We start from the raw sequence: 20019 nt of genomic DNA, 5'->3' as shown, positions 1-20019 counted from the left end.
TTTATTTATTTATTTATTTTCACCCTCCTTGAGTCGTCACCTTATCGTGGTGGAGGGATTTGCGTGCCCCTATGATCCTAGGAGCCATGTTGTCTGGGGCTTCATGCCCCTGGTAGGGTAACCATGGCAGAAGGGTCCTAGGTGAGGGGCCAGACAAAGCACGGCTCAGAAGACCCCTTATGATGAAAAAAATATATGGATGTCGTTTTCCCTCGCCCGGACGCGGGTCACCGGGGCACCTCTCTGGAGCCAGGCCTGGAGGTGGGGCTCGAAGGCGAGCGCCTGGTGGCCGGGCCTTCGCTCATGGGGTCCGGTCGGGCATAGCCCGAAAAGAAAACATGGGTTCCCCTTCCAATGGGCTCACCACCTATAGGACGGGCCAAAGGGGTCGGGTGCATAGTGAGCTGGGCGGCGGCCAAAGGCGGGGACCTTGGCGGTCCGATCCCCGGCTGCAGAGGCTGGCTCTAGGGACATGGAATGTCACCTCTCTGGCTGGAAAGGAGCCCAAGCTGGTGTGTGAGGCAGAAAGGTTCCGACTAGACATAGTCGGACTTGCCTCCACACATAGTTTGGGCTCTGGTACAAGCCCTATCGAGAGGGGCTGGACTCTCTTCCACTCTGGAGTTGCCCACGGTGAGATGCGTCGAGCAGCTGTCGGCATACTTATTGCCCCCCGGCTGGGCGCCTGCACATTGGGGTTCACCCCGGTGAGCGAGAGGGTAGCCTCCCTCCGCCTTCGGGTGGGGGGACGGGTCCTGTTGTTTGTGTCTATGCACCGAACGGCAGCTCAAAGTACCCACCCTTCTTAGAGTCCCTGGAGGAAGTGCTGGAGAGCGCTCCTTCTGGGGACTCCATCGTTCTACTGGGTGACTTCAATGCTCACGTGGGCAATGACAGTGAGACCTGGAAGGGCATGATTGGGAGGAACGGCCCCCCCGATCTGAACCAGAGCGGTGTTCTATTATTGGACTTTTGTGCTCGACACGGATTTTCTATAATGAACACCATGTTCAGGCATAAGGGTGTCCATGTGTGCACTTGGCACCAGGACACCCTAGGCCGCAGTTCGTTGATCGACCTTGTAGTCGTGTCATCGGATTTGCGGCCGCATGTTTTGGACACTCGGGTGAAGAGAGGGGCGGAGCTGTCAACTGATCACCACCTGGTGGTGGGTTGGCTCCGATGGCGGGGGAAGATGCCGGTCCGACCTGGCAGACCCAAACGCTCTGTGAGGGTCTGCTGGGAACGTCTGGCAGAATCCCCTGTCAGGAAGAGCTTCAACTCCCACCTCCGGCAGAGCTTTTCCCACGGGGAGGCGGGGGACATTGAGTCCGAGTGGACCTTGTTCCGCGCCTCCATTGTTGAGGCAGCCGACCGGAGCTGTGGCCGTTAAGGTTGTTGGTGAGTCGGTGACGAAGACCTCCTCAATTCGACCGACACGCCTTCCATTGTGGAAGCAGGGCCTGAGGACTCTGAGGCGGACTCTCCAATCTCGGAGGTCGAAGTCACTGAGGTAGTTAAAAAACTCCTTGGTGGCAAGGCCCCGGGGGTGGATGAGATCCGCCCGGAGTTCTTAAAGGCTCTGGATGTTGTGGGGCTGTCATGGCTGACACGCCTCTACAGCATTGCGTGGACATCGGGGACGGTGCCTCTGGATTGGCAGACTGGGGTGGTGGTTCCCCTCTTTAAGAAGGGGGACCGGAGGGTGTGTTCCAATTACAGGGGAATCACACTCCTCAGCCTCCCTGGTAAGGTCTATTCAGGGGTGCTGGAGAGGAGGATCCGTCGGGAGGTCGAATCTCGGATTCAGGAGGAGCAGTGTGGCTTTCGTCCTGGCCGTGGAACAGTGGACCAGCTCTACACCCTCGGCAGGATCCTCGAGGGTGCATGGGAGTTCGCCCAACCAGTCCACATGTGTTTTGTGGACTTGGAGAAGGCGTTCGACCGTGTCCCTCGGGAGGTTCTCTGGAGGGTGCTTCGGGAGTACGGGGTGCCGAGCCAACTGATAAGGGCGGTTCGGTCCCTGTATCACCGATGCCAGAGTTTGGTCCACATTTCCGACAGTAAGTCGGATTCGTTCCCAGTGAGGGTTGGACTCCGCCAAGGCTGCGCTTTGTCACCGATTCTGTTCATAATTTTTATGGACAGAATTTCTAGGCGCAGCCGAGGCGTTGAGGGCGTCCGGTTTGGGGACCTCAGCATTGCGTCACTGCTTTTTGCAGATGACGTGGTGCTGTTGGCTTCTTCAGTCCGTGATCTCCAGCTCTCACTGGAGCGGTTCGCAGCCGAGTGTGAAGCGGTCGGGATGAGGGTCAGCACCTCCAAATCCGAGTCCATGGTCGGTCGGGATGAGGGTCAGCACCTCCAAATCCAAGTCCATGGTCCTCGGTCGGAAAAGGGTGGAATGCCCTCTCCGGATCGGGGATGAGAGCCTGCCCCAAGTGGAGGAGTTCAAGTATCTTGGGGTCTTGTTCACGAGTGAGGGCAGGATGGAGCGCGAGATCGACAGGCGGATCGGTGCAGCGTCGGCAGTAATGCGGACTCTGTACCGGTCCGTCGTGGTGAAGAGAGAGCTGAGCCAAATGGCAAAGCTCTCGATTTACCGAGCTACGCTCCTACCCTCACCTATGGTCACGAGCTATGGGTCGTGACCGAAAGAACAAGATCCAGGATACAAGCGGCTGAAATGAGTTTCCTCCGCAGGGTGTCCGGGCTCTCCCTTAGAGATAGGGTGAGAAGCTCAGTCATCCGGGAGAGACTCGGAGTAGAGCCGCTGCTCCTCCACGTTGAGAGGAGCCAGTTGAGGTGGCTCGGGCATCTCATTAGGATGCCTCCTGAACGCCTCCCTGGGGAGGTGTTCCGGGCATGTCCCACCGGTAGGAGACCCCGGGGACGACCCAGGACGCGCTGGAGAGACTACGTCCCTCGGCTGGCCTGGGAACGCCTTGGAATCCCCCGGGATGAGCTGGAGGAAGTGGCTGGGGAGAGGGAGGTCTAGGAGTCCCTCCTAAAGCTGCTGCCCCCGCGACCCGACCCCGGATAAGCGGAAGAAGATGAAGGTGAAGGTGAAGATTTATTTATTTTCAATTCAATCGTTCAAGCAATTTTTTTACAACACCCATCACGTATGGCATTCGGAAACTTCAGCCCTAGTTTTAACTCCGACATTGAAACTATAACCCGAGTTTGAAACGTAAATTGTGTAGTGTCATACATACCGTTGTAGTTCACGTTTCTTACCGCTAGAGGGGAGACTATGTACAGTAAATAAAGAGCCTGGCTCCCTGTGAACTCAAAGCAGCAGTCTTTATTTGTAAAATAACCCAACATTACATACATATTGCGCTTCCATGTAGTGTTTTTATCCTTTTCATGACATTTACTTTGATACAGCGAAATGCAGGTCGCAACGGCAAATTCGTGCTACCACACAAAAAGCTGTCAATAACGTTTCACGATAGCCATGTTTCCGTGAAACACCAAAAGTCTTGGAAGAAAGCCTTTTTCGGATCTGGTTGTGACATGGATAGGAGACGTTCAGGGAATACCAGGTGCTAAAAGCCTTTTTTTTCCCCACGTCAATTGTGAAAGGAAACTTTTACAACAGCCATCAAGTTGCTTGGCACGGGTTTTCAGGGGCAATTGTGTCTATAAAATGCAAAACTCTGGGAACTCTGATGGCTTACGGCCATACTACCCTGAGAACACGCAATCTCGGAAGCTTAGCAAGGTCTGGCCAGGTTAGTACTTGGATGGGAGACCGCCTGGGAATACCAGGTGCTGTAAGCTTTTATTTTATTGTATTTTTTTCAATTCAATCGTTCAAGCAATCTTTTACAACACCCATCACGTATGGCATTGGGAAACTTCAGCCCTAGTTTTAACTCCGACATTGAAACTATAACCCGAGTTTTAAACGTAAATTGTGTGGTGTCATCCATAGCGTTGCAGTTCACGTTTCTTACCGCTAGAGGGGAGACTATGTACAGCAGTGGTTCCCAAAGTGGGCGGTACCGGTGGGAAGATCTGGGGGGGCGGTGAGGAAGAAGGGGGCGGTAGGGGGGCGGCAGTCTGAAGTCGAAGTCAGAAGTTCGAGTGGTAGATTTGAGGACATTTTATTGCTTGAAATACCAGACTGGGTGATCAATCCATTCCTAAATGTCGTCGGTGAAGAAACTGGAGTGGCAGAGGAAGAACTGATTTCAATTCAAAATGACATTGAGCTAAGGCCAAAGTTCAAAAAGTCATATCAAGATTTTTGGTTCCAAAAAAAAATCTCTGACTGCTATCAAGTGCTGTGGAACAAGGTCAAGATGTACTTTATTGCCTTCCCAACATCATATTTAGTAGAACGGGGCTTCAGTGCAGTCGCCTTGCTTCTTTCCAAGCAAAGAAACCGACTGAAAATTACTGACCGCGGGGATCTACGACTTCTTCTTAGTGAGTTCCAGCCTGATGTTGAGAAGCTTGTGTCCCTGCACCAAGCACATCCATCCCATAATATTAAGTGTGAGACAAAAATGTTACTGGTGGAGTGTTTAGGTCTTTACCATTCTATGTTGCTGAAACAGTTAAAACAGTTAAAAAATGAATTGGTTTGCTAAATTGGGTTTTATTTGTGAAATACACATCAGTGTTTAACCTCTTTTCAAATTGCAGCATACCAAATATCAAGAAAGAGGTGTTTGTTTCCATATGTGTCTGTGGGGGGACGGGGGGCTAGGAACTCACTAGGGAGCCAAGGGGGCGCCAGCCTGCAAAACATGGATGGGAGATGTTCAAGGAATACCAGGTGCTGAAAGCCTTTTTTTTCCCACATCAATTGTGAAAGAAAACTTTTACAACAGCCATCAAGTTGCTAGGCACAGGTTTTCAGGGGCGATTGTTTATATAAAATGCAAAACTTTGGTGACTTCGACGGCTTACGGCCATACTACCCTGAGAACGCCCGATTGTCCGATCTCGGAAGCTTAGCAAGGTCGGGCCTGGTTAGTACTTGGATGGAAGACCGCCCGGGAATACCAGGTGCTGTAAGCTTTTATTTTATTTTTTTCAATTCAATCGTTCAAGCAATCTTTTACAACACCCATCACGTATGGCATTCGGAAACTTCAGCCCTAGTTTTAACTCCGACATTGAAACTGTAACCCGAGTTTGAAATGTAAATTGTGTGGTGTCATCCATACCGTTGTAGTTTACAATTCGTACCACTAGAGGGGAGACTATGTACAGTAAATAAAGAGCCTGGCTCCCTGTGAACTCAAAGCAGCAGTCAAATGTCTTGAAAAGGGGAAAAACACTTCCAATGTAGTGTTTTTCCCCTTTTCAAGACATTTACTTTGATACGGCAAAATGCAGGTCGCAACGGCAAATCCGTGCTACCACACAAAAAGCTGTCAATAACGTTTCATGATAGCCATGTTTCCGTGAAACACCAAAAGTCTTGGAAGAAAGCCTTTTTCTTACCTGGTTGTTACATGGATGGGAGACGTTCAGGGAATACCAGTGCTGAAAGCCTTTTTTTTCCCACGTCAATTGTGAAAGGAAACTTTTACAACAGGCATCAAGTACCGTCGTTGCTTGGCACGGGTTTTCAGGGGCGATTGTGTCTATAAAATGTAAAACTCTGGAGACTCTGACGGCTTACGGCCATACTACCCTGAGAACGCCCAATCTCGTCCAATCTCGGAAGCTTAGCAGGGTCGGGCCTACTTAGTACTTGCATGGGAGACCGCCTGGGAATACCAGGTGCTGTGAGCTTTTATTTTATTTTATTTTTTTTCACTTCAATTGTTCAAGCAATCTTTTACAACACCTGTTAGAGATGTTCTGACTCTAACTTATTTTGCAAGAACCACACTGGAGACAGTATGCCCTTTAAGCACTTGCAGGTGGAGAGCTTGTCTGTTACTGTAGGTACAGCAATGTCCTAACAGACTCAGCCGTTAGTCTCTTACAAGAGCATATTTATTGAGAACAAGTAGGGTGGGGGTGACATTTGACATGTTTGGTGGTCACCTCAGCAAATGGTTAATCAGTGCAGAGGGTCCCAGTTGGTGGTCACCTCAGCAAATGGTTAACCAGTGCAGAGGGTCCCAGTTTATTGTTTTACGAGGTCTTGGAAATAAAACCTAGTGGAGCATTTTAGATGACTAAGTAAACAAGGATGTTTCCACACCATTTGGAAAGTTTCAACAACTGAATGGTTAAACTTTTCAGAGTCAAGGAAAGGTAAAAGGTTCAAACAAAGTTCATCATTCTAGTCTACATCTCAACATAATTATACGATCAAGATAGTTTATAAACCCTAACATATCCCTCCTGTTTATCATATGATTATGCCCACCCCGATCAATAAAACATAAGTAAGAAAATATAATGAAGAAAGAAAAACAACAACAAAATCTAAACACAGAAACAGCACATCATTGTGTCCATCACTTGCAAAGCATTTTCGATCATCATTTCAAAATCATTAGTGTTCTGTAAAACATGCTCGGCTAAACATCATTTACGCAATCTACGTAGATCAATTTTAATGTGTGAGTGAAAAACCTGCGGCAAGATGTCATAATGCAGGAAAAGTCTCACACGGTCCCTCTGCCTTAGGCGACCAGAATGTTACCAATAACAACAGTTAAGACAAAAATTTGAGGCGAGACTATGTACAGAAGTGGTTCCCAAAGTGGGCGGTACCGGTGGAAAGATCTGGGGGGGCGGTGAGGAAGAAGGGGGCGGTAGGGGGGCGGCAGTCTGAAGTCGAAGTCAGAAGTTCGAGTGGTAGATTTGAGGACATTTTATTGCTTGAAATACCAGACTGCGTGATCAATCCATTCCTAAATGTCGACGGTGAAGAAACTGGAGTGGCAGAGGAAGAACTGATTTCAATTCAAAATGACATTGAGCTAAGGCCAAAGTTCAAAAAGTCATATCAAGATTTTTGGTTCCAAAAAAAAATCTCTGACTGCTATCAAGTGCTGTGGAACAAGGTCAAGATGTACTTTATTGCCTTCCCAACATCATATTTAGTAGAACGGGGCTTCAGTGCAGTCGCCTTGCTTCTTTCCAAGCAAAGAAACCGACTGAAAATTACTGACCGCGGGGATCTACGACTTCTTCTTAGTGAGTTCCAGCCTGATGTTGAGAAGCTTGTGTCCCTGCACCAAGCACATCCATCCCATTAATATTAAGTGTGAGACAAAAATGTTACTGGTGGAGTGTTTAGGGGGGGGGGCTAGGAACTCACTGGGGAGCCAAGGGGGCGCCAGCCTGCAAAACATGGATGGGAGATGTTCAGGGAATACCAGGTGCTGAAAGCCTTTTTTTTCCCCACATCAATTGTGAAAGGAAACTTTTACAACAGCCATCAAGTTGCTTGGCACGGGTTTTCAGGGACGATTGTGTCTATAAAATGCAAAACTCTGGAGATTCTGATGGCTTACGGCCATACTACCCTGAGAACGTCCGATCTCATTCGATCTCGGAAACTTAGCAGGGTCGGGCCTGGTTAGTACTTGGATGGGAGACCGCCTGGGAATACCAGGCGCTGTAAGCTTTTATTTTAGTTTATTTTTTTTCAATTCAATCATTCAAGCAATTTTTTTACAACACCCATCACGTATGGCATTCGGAAACTTCAGCCCTAGTTTTAACTCCGACATTGAAACTTGTTAGGATACGGATTTTTAGCTATTGATCTGACTCCAAATTGCGATCAACACTTAACACAAGTTTCTATGTCCCAATCCTGCGGCAAGATGTCATAATGCAGGAAAAGTCTCACACGGTCCCTCTGCCTTAGGCGACCAGAATGTTACCAATAACAACAGTCAAGACAAAAATTGCTCGTGATTGTTCAGCCGTCGGGGGCTTGGCATGCCCACTGTTGGAGGGTGAGCACAATTCTCACCCCCTTTGCAGCACTGCTTCATCGGGGGAGAACTTGGAAATGTCTGCCGCGCGGTTGTCGTCTTCAGTCTTCAGTGGCCAGGGGAGACTACCTGGCCACCAAGGGGGAAGAGGATTATTCTGCCTCTATTTGAACTGGGGGCGGGGACGCTGTCGATGGTCGGTTGTTTATACTTCAGATTTAGCAGTAGTTGTTGTGTCTGTGTCAGCGTCTTACCACCATCTTGCTCTGCTTCATACCATACCGTTCCATTACAGGAATGATACACCCTCACTCGTTCTCCTTTCGCTCCATCACTTCTGCCATCCCGCACCATATGTTCAAACGCCAACATAGTCCACACAAAGCACAAGCCAGCAAGCAAAATAGTCAATAAAGTTAAACATTTGCATCGTCGTCGTCTTGGTTCAGACACTTTCAAGTCCGACTTTGATCCAATTCTCGCCATCGTCACGTTCCCTCTCTTGACCTGCCCGTCCGGGCGGTCAACCTTTATGCTCACCATAGGCAGGCACAAAGTCTGGGGCCTGGCGCAACTGTGAGTAATGGTACCACTTTTGTCCTTTAGTTTCCAATTGGACGGCGTGTGAAGTTCTAGCCAGAACCCTAAACGGTCCTTTCCAGCGAGGTTCAGTCCACTTCCGGGAAAGCACCCGGAGGTAGACATACGGAGTGATGTCCGACTCCGGTGATGCTGATGACAAATCTGCAACCGCTTTGTCTGCGACCTGCGTAGACACACTGGATACAAGTGAATGAAGATACTTCCAGTATGCAGCGTGTGATAAATCAGGTGTCGGTACGTCAGCTGGCGGGACCAAGGTGGAGGCAGGCCCTGGCATTAGGCGACCAGTCAACAGTTCGAATGGCGCAAAACCTGTTATTTTGTGAACAGTTTGGCGGACTCCATGCACAATATTCAGCAGTGGTTGCGTCTTTTCTGCATAATGTGGGATCCATGCTCTGCAGTAATTGCAGAGCCCCAAAAATGACATTTTTTTTTTTTTATTCAGGTTTTGGTGCATCTGCAATGATTTGTTTTCAGTTTTTTTGTATCTGTCTTCCAGCAGCTGACAACGTGTGACCTAAATAGTTCACTTCCTGTTTGATCCATTGTAGTTTATTTTTGCTTACTTTATTCCCTGCTTTACAGAGATAGTGTAACAAAGCTAAGGAGTCTTCCTTGCAAGCAGCTTCAGTTTCAGAGGCTATCAAGAGATCATCTACATAAACTAGAAGTTGGCTTTTGTTTGAAATTTGAAAATCAGCCAAACATGCCATGATAGCTTGAGTGAAAATAGTTGGACTATCAGCAAATCCCTGCGGCAATCTGGTGTACGTATAACTTAGTCCTTTAAAGGTAAACGCAAACCAAAACTGTGAGTCTGGGTGGATTGGCACTGAGAAAAATGCATTGCTAAGATCAATCACCGTGAAAAACTTCTGGTATGGTTTCAAAGTGTTCAGAAGTGTGTGCGGGTCAGGCACATTAGGTGCTCGTTTGTATTGCCTCATTTACTGCTCGTAAATCTTGTATCATTCGCCAATCAATCTTGTTGGCCTTTTGGACTGGAAAAATAGGAGTGTTGCAAGGAATATCTGAGCACTTCCTAATGATCCCTCCTGACAAAAGATCATTTACGACAGGGGCTATCCCATTTATTGCCTCCTGGTTTAAAGGAGATTCTCTGATCCCGGTTAGATTTGGATGTTAAGTCCCGTAGCAAATGGTTCCTTTGATCAGTCAAACAAATGTTGATGAGCCAGGGAAGCGCATAAGCGCGTGCCCTTCTAAACACCCACACCACTTCCTCATAACTTCGTTAGTAATTAGCAACAACTTTTTCTTTGGGTTTTTTGTTTTTGTTTTCTTAGCATTTAACTTCACAAAAGCACAAAATCACTCTTTTGTCCAAGCTGCTCTACCAATTTCCCATAGTAGTCTCCAACAACTTCAACCATTCAACCAATACTTTCCTTTCATTCAGGAAATCATTCGTCCCTGCTCATTTGCATCTCACACACAGTCACCAAAGAGGAGTCTTTTCAACACATTGGTCCCAAGCTATCCAAGTCCTCCACACAACATTCATATACCATTCTCAGCACAATCCCTATCCTAATGTTTCCGATAGAACAATTCACCAGTCCAAAAAAAAACAAAACTCAACACATAAAAAAAAAACACAGCTTGCGAATTAAACCAGTTTTCTGTCTACAAACAGATTTCTTTCTTTTCTTCTCTTATTTATTTATTTATTTATTTATTTATTTTATTCTTCAAAATTGTTTCTGTTTTGCGGTGCAAATTGGATAGACCACAGTCTAACAAATTTCTTTTGTACACAGGTTTAGCCAATTTTATCAGTTTAACAAATATGCACACACGTGCACAGCTCTCGGTGCGAGGGGAGGGGACCTGGCAACAATGATTCGTCACAAGCTGGCCATTTCTTGCGGTCGATCATGAAGCTGGTCCCACCCACGCACGCGAGGACAGCACATTCTAATTTTTCTATTTATCTTTTAGAAACAAGTTGTATTACTTTACCACTTGATTTGCAAATTTTAACTTTAGTGTGCACACATAATTTGACCCCTTGTCATTTGCCGGGCATACAATCAGCATTGTCATAATTTCATTGTATGTACAGGGGTTCTAATAACCTAAAAAAAATGTTTTAAACCAAAAGTAGGAGCATGAGCGGTCAAAGGGGAGGAAGCCCGTTATGCTGAAAATTTGGCTTTTCCTCTGCCCCTCCCTCCACCCTTTGATTGGTCTCGTTTTGCATAACGACACACTCTTGCAAAGTGTCCTCGTCTCCCACAGTTCCAACAGTTGTCAGAATCTGGTGGGGGTTTTGAACCATATGGCGGCCTGCGACCTTGTTGGCCTTGACCTCTTCCTCTGCCCCATTGGGAACTTTGGAAGAAAACTGTTGCATCTTCATCTACATGATTATCATCATCATCTAGATGAAATACATCAGAACCTTTGCCTTTCTTGAACACTTTGTCAGCGTCTCTGGCCCACTACATGGTTGTTGTAACACAAGCAGTGTGTGCTTCCACCAAGTGTTTCCACACCCTGTTGACTAATTCAGGTGGGGAACCATTGAGGAGCGCATACTTTAGCTGTTGCTGATAAGCAAGTTTAATGGAGCAGTGTCTAACTCCACCACCAGTTCTGCCTCTGACTTCAGCTCCACGTCTGACTTCAGCACCACCTCCAGCTCTGCCTCTGACTTCAGCTCCGCATTTGACTCCAGCTCCTCACTAGCTCTGCTACTAACTCCAGCTCCTCCTCCAACTCCAGCTTCACACCATCTCTGCCTCCGATCCCGGCCCCACACCAGAGCTGCCTCTGACTTCAGCTGAAGGCAGTTCCGTTCCGCCTCCAACTCCAGCTCCACACCAGCTCCGTCTCCAACGCCTTTTCCATGATGACATATTTTTTTTGGTCCCACCGGGATTTGAACTCGGGCCGCTGGGGTGAGAGTCCAGAGCACTATCCACTATACCATGAAGACTTCACTAGTGTTGCAGGGAAGGAATGTACACTATATGTTTTAATGGAGCAGTCTCTGACTCCACCACCAGCTCTGCCTCTGACTTCAGCTCCACTTCTGACTTCAGCACCGCCTCCAGCTCTGCCTCTGACTTCAGCTCCGCCTCCAGCTCTGCCTCTGACTCCAGCTCTACACCATGTCTGCCTCTGACTTCAGCCCCACTTCCGCCTCCAGCTCCGCCTCCAGCTCCGCCTCCAGCTCCACACCAATCTCTGACTTCAGCTCCACCTCCGACCCTGACTTCAGCTCCGCCTCTGACTCCAGCTTCACATCAGCTCTTCCTCTGACTTCAGCTCCACCTCCGACTCCAGCTCCACACCAGTTTTGCATCTGACTTCAACTTCAGCTCCGCCTCTGACTACAGCTCCTCCTCCGACTCCAGCTCCACACCAGTTCCACCTCTGACTCCACCTCCACATCAGCTCTGCATCTGACTCCAATTTCAGCTCTGCCTCTGACTTCAGCTCCGCCTCCAGCTCTGCCACTGACTTCAGCCCCACTTCCGCCTCCAACTTTGCCTCCAGCTCCACACCTGCTCTGCCTTCAGCTCCACACCAGTCTCTGACTACAGCACCACCTCTGACTCCAGCTCCACACCAGCTCTGCCTCCAACTCCAGCCCCACACCAGCTTTGCATCTGACTCCAACTTCAGCTCCGCCTCTGACTTCAGCTCCACACCAGTTCTACATCTGACTCCAGCTCTACACCATCTCTGCCTCTGACTTCAGCCTCCAGCTCCGCCTCCAGCTCCACACCAGTTTCTGACTTCGGCCCTACCTCCGACCCTGACTTCAGCTCCGCCTCTGATTCCAGCTCCACACCAGTTCTGCATCTGACTTCAACTTCACCTCTGACTACAGCTCCTCCAACTCCAGCTCCAAACCATCTCTGTCACTGACTTCAGCTCCGCCTTCGATCCCGGCGTCATACCAAATCTGCCTCTGACTTCAGCTCCGCCTCCGACTTCAGCTCCGCCTCCAGCTCCAGCGCCACCTCTGACTTCCGTTCCGCCTCCGACTCCAGCTCCACACCAGCTCCGCCGCCAACGCCTGTTCCATGATGACATATTTTTTTTGGTCCCACCGGGATTTGAACCCGGGTCGCTGGGGTGAGAGTCCAGAGCACTATCCACTATACCATGAAGATTTCACTAGTGTTGCAGGGAAGGAATGTACACTATATGGTTTAATGGAACAGCCTCTGACTCCACTTCCACACCAGCTCTGCCTCTGACTTCAGCGCCGATACCGACTCCAGCTCCACACCAGTTCTGCCACTGACTTCAGCTCCATCTCTGACTCCAGCTGCTCACCAGCACTGCCCCTGACTTCAGCTCCACCTCAAACTCCAGCTCCACACCAGCTTTGCATCTGACTATAATTTCAGCTCCGTCTTTGACTTCAGGTTCACATCAATTTCGCTACCGACTTCAATTCCGATACCAGTGTCACACCAGCTCTGCCTCTGACTTCAGCTCCACCTCTGACTTCAGCGCCGGTACCAGCTTCATACCATTTCTGCCTCTGACTTCAGCTCCACACCTGCTCCACCTTTGACCACAGCACCGCGGTTAGTTCTGCCTCTGACTACGGTTCTACCTCCACACCAGTGTCTGACTTCTGCACCACCTCCGACTCCAGTTCCACACCAGATTTGCATCTGACTCCAAGTTCTCCTCCAACTCCTGCTCCACATTATCTTTGCTTCTGATACCAGCTTCACACCAGATCTGCCTCTGACTTCAGCTCCGCCTCCAGCTCCGCCTCTGAGTTCCGTTCCGCCCCCAACTCCAGCTCCACACTAGACTTCACTAGTGTTGCATCATTGAATGGGATGCCATTATGCACCCTAAATTATTTTTTAAATGTTAATGGAATGGACTTCTCATCACCTTCAAGAGCTAGAGATTTACCGTTTTTATTTCCCATCTTAACTTGGTATTTTTAGATTTTTCCAATTTTTTTTTTTCAATTTTTTGTTTTTCTTTTTTGAGGATCCTCAATGCAGGATTAAATTTACCCTTCAACAAAATTACTAGCCTGTGTATTACCGTTGGTTTTTGCTAGTACTGTTTTTTTTTCAATTTATCCTACCATTCACACTCTCAAGCACACAACTTTCATGCAAACAGCTCGGAAAAACAGACCAAAAAAAGAATCTACGCCCTTCTTCAATTAAGAAAAAGAAGCTCTGTCTTTTTTTTAACCTGTTCCTTCCACTGGGACTCCAACCCAAGCTGTTCTATGGCTCGGAAAAACGTACAAAGAAAAATCTACACCCTTCTTTGAATCACAAAAAAGAAGCTCTGTGTTCCTTAGCACGTTCCTTCCACTGGGACTCCAACCCAAGCCAGATCCTGCAGCTTGGAAGAACAGACAAAGAAGAATCTACGCACCTCTTCAATGAATGAAAAGGAAGCTCTGTTTTCCTTAGTCTGTTCCTTCCACTGGGACTTAAACCCAAGCCAGATCCTGCAGCTTGGAAGAACAGACAAAGAAGAATCTACGCACCTCTTCAATGAATGAAAAGGAAGCTCTGTTTTCCTTAGTCTGTTCCTTCCACTGGGACTTAAACCCAAGCTATATTCCGTGCACCTTCCACTCTTACGCGTTTCACAACAGCACAATCACACAATTTTAGGGCTTTAACTTACTTGTCCCCTGGTTCGTTGCACTGCCGGATCCCGTCAATCCACTGTAGTCCGACGAAGGCAGACCTAAGATGCTGGCCCAGCGAAGAATTTTCTTGCCAGGTCTTTTCTTTACCAGATCCTCCTAATGGACGCTGGCTTGTCGACAATGCAGCACGTCGTCCTCCGTCGATCAGCAGTGGGTATGTTGGATCCGGGTCACGGCACCAAAATGTTAGAGATGTTCCGACTCTAACTTATTTTGCAAGAACCACGCGAGAGACAATATGCCCTTTGAACACTTGCAAGTGGAGAATTTGTTCGTTACTGTAGATACAGCAATGTCCGAACAAAGTCTGCCGTTGAAGTCATGCAAGAGAGTATTTATTGAGAGAAGAAGGGTGGGGGTGAGAGTCAGCCAAGGTGGGGGTGACATTTGACATGTGTGGTGGTCACCTCAGCAAATGATTAACCACTTGGGAGGGTCCCAGTTTATCGCTCCACGAGGCCGTGGACATAAATCCTAGTGGAGCAAAACAAGGACGCCTCCACACCATCTGGAAAGCTTCAACAACTGAATGGTTAAACTTTTCAGAGTCACGGGAAGGTAAAAGGTTCAAACAAAGTTCATCATTCTAGTCTACATCCCAACATAATCATACGATCAAGATAGTTTATAAACCCTAACACTCTGCATCAATATTGTCTATAGGTGGGTGAAATTTGAATCTGGGACGTTTTCTGCTGGATGGTCCCATCAATTGTCATCAATGTCCACACAAAATCATAAAAATAGCACTACTAAAATTAATTCTGAAAAATCCAAAAAACAGGAGTCTAGGTGTTCCCCGTCCAGATTACTGGATCGCGGGACACCAACATCATCTCCAGCAATCCTGTCTGCCATGGGTTGTTTAATTTGGAATGCATTCTGAGACTCAAACCAGTACAAATTAGGAACGTGAGTTTTCCGCCAATCGGTCTGTTGCAACAACTGCTTGACCATTGAGCCCAATTGTCTGGCCTCGTGTCCTGGGGCAATAGCCGGCGAAATGTGTGGCACCCCTTTCTCTGTCATTTTGAACCATTGCATTTGTTCATATGTCAGTTCAGTTGCCGCTGCAACTCCCTATTTACGCACTCCTCTCATCTCACACACACACACACACACACACACACACACACACACACACACACACACACACACACACACACACACACACACACACACACATTCCCCCCAATTTTATTCATTTAGGATATTTTAGCGGTCTAATCTCTCACAGGAGGAACTGCTACCACCGGATGTTTTGGGGAGGCCTCACTTCTCCCAGGATCTCAAAAAACCTGGCTATTTGAATACGCTCGTCAACGTACCCTTGTCCACCACGACGAAGCTAGGTCCCGGACCTATCCGTAATACGCATAAGTCCCTGACTTTACCGTACACGTCACACACATAAGTTCCAAACTTATTCACCGTATGTATCTTAACTTCTTGCACACTTTATTTGATCTGAACAACAGTCTCCTCTTAAATTTCCTCTTTCAATTTGCAGAATTTAGACTTATAGTAACAGGTATTCTGCTAACCTTATCAGTGATGAGCGCTCAGGGTTGAGGAGACGTTGTACCAGCTCAACGTTGTGCACTTAACCCAAACGGTTCGCCGACCGAGAGACAGCGTCCCAGACGCTGTCCGGTGTCCTGGATTCAGACCACGAGTTGCCAATTACCCTTCTCTTGACATTATGTCGGGGTCACCAAGAAATTGTTAGGATACGGATTTTTAGCTATTGATCTGACTTCAAATTGCAATCAACACTTAACACAAGTTTGGATGTCCCAATCCACACACTGGCGCACCTAACAATTTTGCGAGTTCATTCTGTCAAAGAGAAGACCAGTAGATCAATCAGACCAAATTTACCAATTGTTTATTCCTAACAAAGCACACTAATACAGGCCTGGGTCCAGGGTCCCTCACACTAAAACTCGTGCGTTTTTGTGACCACCAAAAGACGACACATTAACTTCAATCGTTCAAGCAATCTTTTACAACACCCATCACGTATGGCATTCGGAAACTTCAGCCCTAGTTTTAACTCCGACATTGAAACTATAACCCGAGTTTGAAACGTAAATTGTGTGGTGTCATCCATACCGTTGTAGTTCACGTTTCTTACCGCTAGAGGGGAGACTAGGTACAGTAAATAAAGAGCCTTTTACTTTGATACAGCAAAAAGCAGGTCGCAACGGCAAATTCGTGCTACCACACAAAAAGCTGTCAATAACGTTTCATGATAGCCATGTTTCCGTGAAACACCAAAAGTCTTGGAAGAAAGCCTTTTTCGGATCTGGTTGTGACATGGATAGGAGACGTTCAGGGAATACCAGGTGCTAAAAGCCTTTTTTTTTCCCACGTCAATTGTGAAAGGAAACTTTTACAACAGCCATCAAGTTGCTTGGCACGGGTTTTCAGGGGCAATTGTGTCTATAAAATGCGAAACTCTGGAGACTCTGATGGCTTACGTCCATACTACCCTGAGAACACGCGATCTCGGAAGCTTAGCAAGGTCAGGCCTGGTTAGTACTTGGATGAGAGACCGCCTGGGAATACCAGGTGCTGTAAGCTTTTATTTTATTGTATTTTTTTCAATTCAATCGTTCAAGCAATCTTTTACAACACCCATCACGTATGGCATTCGGAAACTTCAGCCCTAGTTTTAACTCTGACATTGAAACTATAACCCGAGTTTGAAACGTAAATTGTGTGGTGTCATCCATAGCGTTGCAGTTCACGTTTCTTACCGCTAGAGGGGAGACTATGTACAGCAGTGGTTCCCAAAGTGGGCGGTACCGGTGGGAAGATCTGGGGGGGCGGTGAGGAAGAAGGGGGCGGTAGGGGGGCGGCAGTCTGAAGTCGAAGTCAGAAGTTCGAGTGGTAGATTTGAGGACATTTTATTGCTTGAAACTGCTGTGAACTCAAAGCAGCAGTCAAATGTCTTGAAAAGGGGAAAAACACTTCCAATGTAGTGTTTTTCCCCTTTTCAAGACATTTACTTTGATACGGCAAAATGCAGGTCGCAACGGCAAATCCGTGCTACCACACAAAAAGCTGTCAATAACGTTTCATGATAGCCATGTTTCCGTGAAACACCAAAAGTCTTGGAAGAAAGCCTTTTTCTTACCTGGTTGTTACATGGATGGGAGACGTTCAGGGAATACCAGTGCTGAAAGCCTTTTTTTTCCCACGTCAATTGTGAAAGGAAACTTTTACAACAGGCATCAAGTACCATCGTTGCTTGGCACGGGTTTTCAGGGCCGATTGTGTCTATAAAATGTAAAACTCTGGAGCCTCTGATGGCTTGCGGCCATACTACCCTGAGAACGCCTGATCTCGTCCGATTTCGGAAGCTTAGCAAGGTCGGGCCCGGTTAGTACTTGCATGTACTACCACTAGAGGCGAGACTATGTACAGTAAATAAAGAGCCTGGCTCCCTGTGAACTCAAAGCAGCAGTCTTTATTTGTAAAATAACCCAACATTACATACACATTGCCCTTCCATGTAGTGTTTTTACCCTTTTCATGACATTTACTTTGATACAGCAAAATGCAGGTCGCAACGGCAAATTCGTGCTATCACACAAAAAGCTGTCAATAACGTTTCATGATAGCCATGTTCCCGTGAAACACCAAAAGTCTTGGAAGAAAGCCTTTTTCGGACCTGGTTGTTACATGGATGGGAGATGTTCAGGGAATACCAGTGCTGAAAGCCTTTTTTTTCCCCACGTCAATTGTGAAAGGAAACTTTTACAACAGCCATCAAGTTGCTTGGCACCGGTTTTCAGGGGCATTTGTTTCTATAAAATGCAAAACTTTGGAAACTTTGTCGGATTACGGCCATACTACCCTGAAAACGCCTGATCTCGGAAACTTAGCACGGTCGGGCCTGGTTAGTACTCGGATGACAGACCGCCTGGGAATACCAGGTGCTGTAAGCTAATATTTATTTATTTATGTATTTATTTTTTCAATTCAATCGTTCAAGCAATCTTTTGCAACACCCATCACGTATGGCATTCGGAAACTTCAGCCCTAGTTTTAACTCCGACATTGAAACTATAACCCGAGTTTGAAACGTAAATTGTGTGGTGTCATCCATAGCGTTGCAGTTCACGTTTCTTACCGCTAGAAGGTAGCGACTAGAGAAACCGACTGAAAATTACTGACCGCGGGGATCTACGACTTCTTCTTAGTGAGTTCCAGCCTGATGTTCAGAAGCTTGTCCCTGCACCAAGCACATCCATCCCATTAATAATAAGTGTGAGACAAAAATGTTACTGGTGGAGTGTTTAGGGGGGGGGGGGGCTAGGAACTCACTGGGGAGCCAAGGGGGCGCCAGCCTGCAAAACATGGATGGGAGATGTTCAGGGAATACCAGGTGCTGAAAGCCTTTTTTTTCCCACATCAATTGTGAAAGGAAACTTTTACAACAGCCATCATGGAGGGGGGCTAGGAACTCACTGGGGAGCCAAGGGGGCGCCAGCCTGCAAAACATGGATGGGAGATGTTCAGGGAATACCAGGTGCTGAAAGCCTTTTTTTTCCCACATCAATTGTGAAAGAAAACTTTTACAACAGCCATCAAGTTGCTAGGCACAGGTTTTCAGGGGCGATTGTTTATATAAAATGCAAAACTTTGGTGACTTCGACGGCTTACGGCCATACTACCCTGAGAACGCCCGATTGTCCGATCTCGGAAGCTTAGCAAGGTCGGGCCTGGTTAGTACTTGGATGGAAGACCGCCCGGGAATACCAGGTGCTGTAAGCTTTTATTTTATTTTTTTCAATTCAATCGTTCAAGCAATCTTTTACAACACCCATCACGTATGGCATTCGGAAACTTCAGCCCTAGTTTTAACTCCGACATTGAAACTGTAACCCGAGTTTGAAATGTAAATTGTGTGGTGTCATCCATACCGTTGTAGTTTACGATTCGTACCACTAGAGGGGAGACTATGTACAGTAAATAAAGAGCCTGGCTCCCTGTGAACTCAAAGCAGCAGTCAAATGTCTTGAAAAGGGGAAAAACACTTCCAATGTAGTGTTTTTCCCCTTTTCAAGACATTTACTTTGATACGGCAAAATGCAGGTCGCAACGGCAAATCCGTGCTACCACACAAAAAGCTGTCAATAACGTTTCATGATAGCCATGTTTCCGTGAAACACCAAAAGTCTTGGAAGAAAGCCTTTTTCTTACCTGGTTGTTACATGGATGGGAGACGTTCAGGGAATACCAGTGCTGAAAGCCTTTTTTTTCCCACGTCAATTGTGAAAGGAAACTTTTACAACAGGCATCAAGTACCATCGTTGCTTGGCACGGGTTTTCAGGGCCGATTGTGTCTATAAAATGTAAAACTCTGGAGCCTCTGATGGCTTGCGGCCATACTACCCTGAGAAAGCCTGATCTCGTCCGATTTCGGAAGCTTGGCAAGGTCGGGCCCGGTTAGTACTTGCATGTACTACCACTAGAGGCGAGACTATGTACAGTAAATAAAGAGCCTGGCTCCCTGTGAACTCAAAGCAGCAGTCTTTATTTGTAAAATAACCCAACATTACATACACATTGCCCTTCCATGTAGTGTTTTTACCCTTTTCATGACATTTACTTTGATACAGCAAAATGCAGGTCGCAACGGCAAATTCGTGCTACCACACAAAAAGCTGTCAATAACGTTTCATGATAGCCATGTTTCCGTGAAACATCAAAAGTCTTGGAAGAAAGCCTTTTTGGGACCTGGTTGTGACATGGATGGGAGACGTTCAGGGAATACCAGGTGCTGAAAGCCTTTTTTTTCCCACGTCAATTGTGAAAGGAAACTTTTACAACAGCCATCAAGTTGCTTGG

The 20019-nt window shown here is 47.2% G+C and overlaps 5 pseudogenes; all 5 read left to right on the top strand.

The window, feature by feature from the left end:
- Positions 1-3680: 3680 nt before the first annotated feature.
- Positions 3681-3789, top strand: LOC147037808 (5S ribosomal RNA; annotated as a pseudogene).
- Positions 3790-4920: 1131 nt separating this feature from the next.
- LOC147037807 (5S ribosomal RNA) lies at positions 4921-5037 on the top strand (annotated as a pseudogene).
- Positions 5038-5641: 604 nt separating this feature from the next.
- LOC147037806 (5S ribosomal RNA) lies at positions 5642-5760 on the top strand (annotated as a pseudogene).
- Positions 5761-7436: 1676 nt separating this feature from the next.
- Positions 7437-7555, top strand: LOC147037805 (5S ribosomal RNA; annotated as a pseudogene).
- An 11270-nt stretch (positions 7556-18825) lies between these two features.
- LOC147037804 (5S ribosomal RNA) lies at positions 18826-18942 on the top strand (annotated as a pseudogene).
- Positions 18943-20019: the final 1077 nt, after the last annotated feature.

This window comes from Syngnathus leptorhynchus, unplaced genomic scaffold, assembly GCF_054491065.1.
Source record: "Syngnathus leptorhynchus isolate UIUO unplaced genomic scaffold, UIUO_Slep HiC_scaffold_117, whole genome shotgun sequence".
Classification (NCBI taxonomy): Eukaryota; Metazoa; Chordata; class Actinopteri; order Syngnathiformes; family Syngnathidae; genus Syngnathus; species Syngnathus leptorhynchus.
Note: the sequence above shows the minus strand (reverse complement) of the source record. Positions and strands in the feature narration are given on the sequence as shown.